Below are 7,596 nucleotides of genomic sequence, written 5' to 3'. Positions count from 1 at the left end.
AACTAAGAATGCTGCTACAATAATATTGATAAGCATTTAATGACCCTTTGTCCCCCTGTGGGTGGGGGCGGTAGAATAACACCCACGGTAGCCCCTGCCTGTGGTAAGAGGCGACTAAAAGAGGCCTCAGGGGCTCTGAACTTTGGAGCGTGGGTTGGCGGCCACGGGGCCCTCAGCTGAGTCCTGGCATTGCTTCCACTTGTGCCAGGCTCCTCACTTTCATCTATCCTATCCGACCTCTCTTGGTCAACTCTTGTTCTTTTCCGACCCCGACGCTATTAGGTTTTCGAGGGCTAGGGAGTCTTTCATTTTCACGCCCTTCGTGGCCCTTGTCTTCCTTTGGCCGATATCTTCATTTTTCGAAATGTCGGATCCCTTCATTTTTTCCCCTCTGATTAGTATTATATAGAGGATGGATGCCTAGTTCTACTTCCTCTTAAAACAATAATCACCACCACCACCACCACTAATGACCCTTTGATAGTAGTCTTAGGAGAAGCCGAAGTGTTAGAGCTTTGTCTTGAAATAAGATCTTTCGTAATATTTCCTGTCTTGCTCTTTAAGAGGCACTTGCCCAATACACAATTTACCGGTAAACTTATGGTGTTCTATTACCGTATGTTAGTAAAGCAGCGTGTATAACAATATTTATAGTGAATATTGTCGTTTAGAGGAAAACATAGAAGTGTTCCATTTCATTGATAAAGTATATGGACTCAGCCGACCATCCTATCTCATTCCGTATTTGGGACCGGAGAACGTTGGTGTGGGAGTTAAAATTACAAAAAGAATCAGGTGTATTACTATTCCTCGAAAAAAGAGGATGAGGAAGGGGTTAAAAATTAAAAACATATCTGACTACTACTCGATGAATGAGGGTGGCGAGGGGTCAGTAAAAGAATATATATATTTATTTGCTAGCGGTTTTACGCCGCACCGCCACATATAGGTCTTATGGCGACAATGACATAGGAAGGATCTAGGAGTTGGAAGGAAGCGGCCGTGGCCTTAATTAAGGTGGAGCCCCAGCATTCGCCTAGTGTGAAAATGGGAACCCACGGAAAAACATCTTCAGGGCTACCGACAGTGGGATTCGAATCCACTATCTCCCGGATGCAAGCTCACAGCCGCGCGCCCCTACCGGACTCGCCCGGTGGAGAAAATATCTTACCATTCCTCAAAGAATGAGGGGTACTGAGGGGGTCGAAAATGAAAAACATATATTACCATTCCTCGAAGAATGAGGGGTGGTGAGGCGGTCTAAAAATTGTTTTACCATTCCTCGAAGAATGAGGGTCAGGCCCCGCGGTGTAAGGGTAGCGTGCCTGCCTCTCACCCAGAGGCCCCGGGTTCGATTCCTGACCAGGTCAGGGACTTTTATCTGGTTCAAGGTCCACTCAGCCTACGTGATTACAATTGAGGAGCTAGCTGACGGTGAGATGGCAGCCCTGGTCTGGAAAGCCAAGAATAACGGCCGAGAGGATCCGTCGTGCTGACCACACGACACCTCGTAATCTGCAGGCCCTCGGGCTGAGCAGCTGTCACTTGGTTGGCTATGGCCCTTCGGACCTCTTGAGCCATGGGGTTTGGTTGTTTCGAAGAATGGGGGTCGGTGAGGGGATCAAAAAATTGTTACCACTCCTCAAAGAATGAGGGGTGGTGAGGGGGTCGAAAATTAAAAACATATATTATCACTCCTCGAAGAATGAGGGTGGCGATGGGGTCAAAGAGTTATTTTACCATTCCTCGAAAAATGAGGGTGGTGAGAGGGGTCAAATATTAAAAAAAATATTACAACTCCTCGAAGAACGAGGGTGGTTAGGGATAAGTAAAAGAACATATCTTACCATTCCTCGAAGAGTGAGGAGTGGTGAGGGGGTCGAAAAATTATTTTACCATTCCTCGAAGAATGAGGGCGGTGAGGGGGTCAAAAATTAAAAACATATATTACCACTCCTCAAAGAATGAGGGGTGTTGAGGGGGTCAAAACATTGTTACCATTCCTCAAAGGATGAGGGGTGGTGAAAATTGGCAAAAAAAAAACAACAACGAAATTACAGACAGCGGACCCCCTACAATTTTATTTATGTATTTCCCTTGGTAAATTATTCCAATCCCTACCTCCTCTTCCTATAAACGAATATTTGTCCTAATTTATCGTCTTGAATTCCAACTTTATTTTCACGTTGTGTCCTTTCCTACTTTTATAAACACCACTCAAACGTATTCGTCTTCACTGACAGCTCGGAACATGCCACTTCGACAAGCAGCTCGTCTCCTTTCACCCAATTCTTCCCAGCCCAAAATTTGCAACATTTTCGTAATGCCACTCTTTTGTCGGAAATCACCCAGAACAAATCGAGCTGTTTTTCTTAGGATTTGTTCCAGTTCTTGAATCAAGTAATCCTGGTGAGGTCCTATACACTAGAACCATACACTGGTTGGTGTCTTACCAGGGACTTATATGCCCTCTCCTTTCCATCCTTACTACAACCCCTAAATACCCTCATAACCATGTGCAGAGATCTGTACCCTTTATTTGCAATCCCATTTATGTGTTTACCCCAATGGAGATCTTTCCTTATATTAACACCTAGGTACTTACAGTGATCCCCATAAGGAACTTTCACCCCATCAACGCAGTAATTAAAACTGAGAGGACTTTTCCTATTTGTGAAACTCACAACCTGACTTTTAACCCCGGTTATTATCATACCATTCCCTACTGTCCATCTCACAACATTATCGAGGTCATTTTGCAGTTGTTCACTTTCTTGTAACTTATTTATTACTCTGTGCAGAATAACATCGTCTGCAAAAAGCCTTATCTCTGATTCCACTTCTTTACACATATCACTAATACATAAGAAAACATAAAGGTCCAACAACACTGCATTGAGGAATTCCCCTCTTAACTATTACAGCGTCAGATAAGCTCCGTCTACTCTAATTCTCTAAGTTCTATTTTCTAGAAATACAGCCACCCATTCAGTCACTCTTTTTTCTAGTCCAATAGCACTCATTTTTGCCAGTAGTCTCCCATGATCTACCCTATCAAATTTCTTAGATAGGTCAATTGCAATAGAGTCCATTTGACCTCCTGAATCTAGGATATCTGCTATATCTTGTTGGAATCCTACAATTTGAGCTTCAGTGGAATAACCTTTCCTAAACCCAAACTGCCTTCTGCCCCAGAGGAGTGCGACAGGCTTCGGCAGCCGGCATATTTCCTATCCTCACCGCTAGATGGGTCTTCATTCATTCCATTCCTGACACGGTCGAATGACTGGAAACAGGCTGTGGCTTTTCATTTTTTATTTTCTGAAGGACGTATCGCGGTGTTACGAGAGACCGCAAGGGCAAGCATTATTTACAGCTCTGCTGTGTTACACTCAACATAATAAACTGTTGCTAGATGCAAGCAAATGACAATTCCTCTACGTACAAATTGTAAAAAGAAAAGTACTTGGATTGATTCTACAAAACCACCCAGACCATTTCCGTACAGCGTGACATTAGGCTAGATTAGGTTATATTAATTTTTGCGAGTAGCCTACGAGATCCCTTGTAAACCCGAATGGCGTCAACTAAATGTCACAATGGAAAGCGGTCATACAACCTCTCCCCGTGGGGTGGTGGTCATGGTGGTGATTATATGTTTTAAGAGAAAAGTACGACTGGGCAACCATCCTCTGTTAACATTAATCCGAGGGATAAGGGGCCCGACACTTCGAAAAATAAAGATATTGACCAAAGAAACGGTAGGGCCAGGAAGGGCTTGAAAATGAATGAGACTCCCCAGGACAGTTGTCCTCAAAGTAAGGGGGGGGGTGCAGAGAGTCATAAAGGGGGCGCCGGCTCTAATTGAAATATTTCTATTTCATATTCTGTAACAAATATTGCTATCCTCGGATTCTCGCATCCATGAACCTAGGCAGAATGCTCTTCCACCACCATACTTGACTCGTACTTTTGCTGTCTTATTTCATATGAAATGACCAGAAATCTTGCCAGCACGTGTTGTGAGATAGTGATGAGATAATCAAATACATTTAATATTCGAATAACCTCCATCCTATTATTTAGATAATCAAATAAAGTAAGTTTCAAATTTCATTCAGTTGTATCGCATAGAATATTCGAATGCATCATTAATCAATTTTCGGGTTTAAGTGTGTCGGATGGATAATCAATTCAAATAAGCGAATAGATGAACTCTTATGAAAAATAGAAATATGCTATTTTTTTTCAAATATATTTCCAAATGTTGAAACTAAATGAATGGACTAACTGTCCTAATAACATCACTTTTCACTCGATATTAATTATTTTTTTTTGCTAGTTGTTTTACGTCGCACCGACACAGATAGGTCTTACGGCGACGATTGGACAGGAAAGGGCTAGGAGTGGGAAGGAAGCGGCCGTGGCCTTAATTAAGGTACAGCCCCAGCATTTGCCTGGTGTGAAAATGGGAAACCACGGAAAACCATTTTCAGGGCTGCCGACATTGGGGTTCGAATCTACTATCTCCCGAATACTGGATACTGGCCGCACTTCAGCGACTGCAGCTATCGAGCTCAGTTTTCGATAATTTTGAAAGCATTCACTGTTCAATTGACTCATTCATTCGAATAAATAATCGAATGGGAAAAATAATAGACTAATCGATTAACATGAAAAAATCGTATAAGCGATTATTTTGTATTTGATTAACTCATCACTATTCTGAGAAAAGGTGCGAATAACATTTCCCACACAGCACCCATTCACCCCCCATCCGCAGAGGTGACCTTACCAAACACTTAACCACCACTAATGACACTAACCGAGCCGCCTCACAATGTGACCGCCATTTTCTTACAAGATTAGATTCTTCTATTTCTGCCATTGTATAGCCTCCGTGGCTCAGGCGGCAGCGCTGGTTTCCGTGGGTCAAATCCCAGTCACTCCATGTGAGAATTTTGCTGGACAAAGCGGAGGCGGGACAGGTTTTTCTCCGGGTACTCCGGTTTTCCCTGTCATCTTTAATTCAAGCAACACTCTCCATTATAATTTCATTTCATCTGTCAGTCATTAATCATTGCCCCAGAGGGGCGCGACAGGCCTCGGCAGCCGGCACAATTCCTATCCTGGCCGCAGGATGGGGGCTTCATTCATTCCATCCCTGACCCGGTCATTGACTGGAAAACAGGTTGTAGGTTTCCATTTTTTCATTTGTGCCATTGTCGACTCGATTTGCAGTCAGATCAAAGACAGTGAGTGAACAGGTGAATTCTAGTACGTGTTTAGTGGGAGTGGTTACCAATCCACGCTCCCAAGTTGAGAGCCCATGGTCCCACTTTTAGTCACCTCTTATGACAGGCTGGGGATACCGTGGACGTTATTCTTCCGACCCCACCCATAGGGGGTTCCCTCCTCCGGGGCCTCGGGCTTTGAGCGGTATGTGTAGAGCCAAGAGCAAATAATAATAATAATAATAATAATAATAATAATAATAATAATAATAATAATAATAATAATAATAATAATAATAATAATACGGCCGTAAATATAAAATCAATTAGTTTTTAAGTAGTATTATTTAGTAATATCATCTTTCGGGATATAATCTGACTCATAGGTTGAATGGTAGACATAGCGGTTTTCGGTTTAGAGGGTTCCAGGTTTGAACCCGGTCGCTCCATGGATTTTAGACTTGTCTAGTCAATTATCTGTCCTGGAAATTGGATACGCATTTGTATTCACGCACATTTCTCAATTTACAAACTGCATACCACACTACCAACCACCAAAAAGAACGAACTCTAAAAGATGAATGCGTTCCTCCACATGAGGTTGGCGTCAGGAAAGGTATCTGTTCGTCAAATTGGCCCACGTCTGTTTGTGTGACATAGATCACACGTACGTCTACAATAGGGTGAGGGAAAAGCGACGAACAATTATTTATCTTTCAGAACCGCATCAGTAATTTTTGAGTGTAAAATACTTACCCGCTTAACTTCCGGCTGTAGGACTGATTGAACCATTGCCAGGAACTGCAATAATAATAATAATAATAATAATAATAATAATAATAATAATAATAATAATAATAATAATAATAATAATAATAATAAGTTCCAAAGTTAAATTCTTAGGGGAAATATCTGAGCCTTTTGATGTCAACACAGGGGTTCGACAAGAAAATGGACTGTCACCTTGGTAGACAACTGAAAAACAGAATTCACGTGCGGTGTCTACCTTTTGCAGACGACCTGGCAATTCTTTCTAATAATAGGCAAGAAGCAATCCACTCCCTCGAAAACCTACATGAAACTGCAACCAAAACAGGTCTTCAAATATCATATGAAAAATACCAGTACATGGAAGGAGCCTCTCGGTTTCTAGATGGGCAAGTAAATAAATGCAAATACCTTGGAGAAATCATTCAACTTTCTGGATTAAATCGTGAAGCAAATAAGGAGAGAATCACTAAATTACAGAAAGCATATCGAATCACATGGAACACATATAACAAAACATCATTGTCACGCAAAACAAAACTAAGACATTATAATCCAGTAATAAAACTGAAGAATCATACGCATCGGAAACCTTATGCATTGGCGGTAGATCACTCATGAAAGATATAGAAAAGCAAGAAAGAAATATTTTACGGAAAATTGTCGGCCCAGTCCGCACAGAGGGAGTATGGATGAAAAGGAAATCTCATGAAATTTAATGCCATACCGAAAAAATCTCAGACACTATGAGGAAAAGGAGGTTGAAATTCTATGGTCACGTTCTCAGAATGAACAATGATAGACTGACCAAAAGAATTCTATATCTTGCCCTCACACTGAAAGTCAAGAACAATTGGCTAAATAAAATAGAATCAGATCTTCAGGAAATCAACATGAACCAGTAAACTGTGAAGAACCGATTTGCTTTCAGAACACTGATTAATGACCATTGTATCGCGGAGCCAAAAGCTAGAACTAATAAAACCTGGACAGAAGAACGTAAGAGTTTCGGTGAGAGGATTAAGAGATTTTGGGAAGAGAATAAGGCAAAATTATCAGCTGAATAAGTTCAGGCGTGCTCCTAACTTGAGCATAACTATGTGAAAATAATAATAATAATAATAATAATAATAATAATAATAATAATAATAATAATAATAATAATAATAATAATAATAAAGTGATCGACCCTGTGAGCTAATGAAAACCTAGTAGATCAATCTAAAACTTAGTAAGCGCATGCATTTATAATGAAGTATATCGTGTTCCCTAGTTGGCAGATCAGCTAATAAATAAATAAATAAATAAATAAATAAATAAATAAATAAATAAATAAATAAATAAATAGATAAATAATTTTTGTATGTCCTTCCAATAATTGCTATATACTTTAAGGCACGCCGATTAGTCAGAATGTCGTCACACAGGTGTTCTATACCTTGATGAAAGTCAATGACATAGTCATATAACACTTAATCATCCTCAAATGCCACCGACCTCAGCTGGAATAAAACCCGCTGTCTTGGGAATAGAAGATCAGTGAAAGTAAGTTCAGCACTTAGGGTATAGTTTCTCACACTAGTGGTCATTGCAT

This window comes from Anabrus simplex, chromosome 4, assembly GCF_040414725.1.
Source record: "Anabrus simplex isolate iqAnaSimp1 chromosome 4, ASM4041472v1, whole genome shotgun sequence".
In the NCBI taxonomy this organism is placed as follows: Eukaryota; Metazoa; Arthropoda; class Insecta; order Orthoptera; family Tettigoniidae; genus Anabrus; species Anabrus simplex.
Note: the sequence above shows the minus strand (reverse complement) of the source record.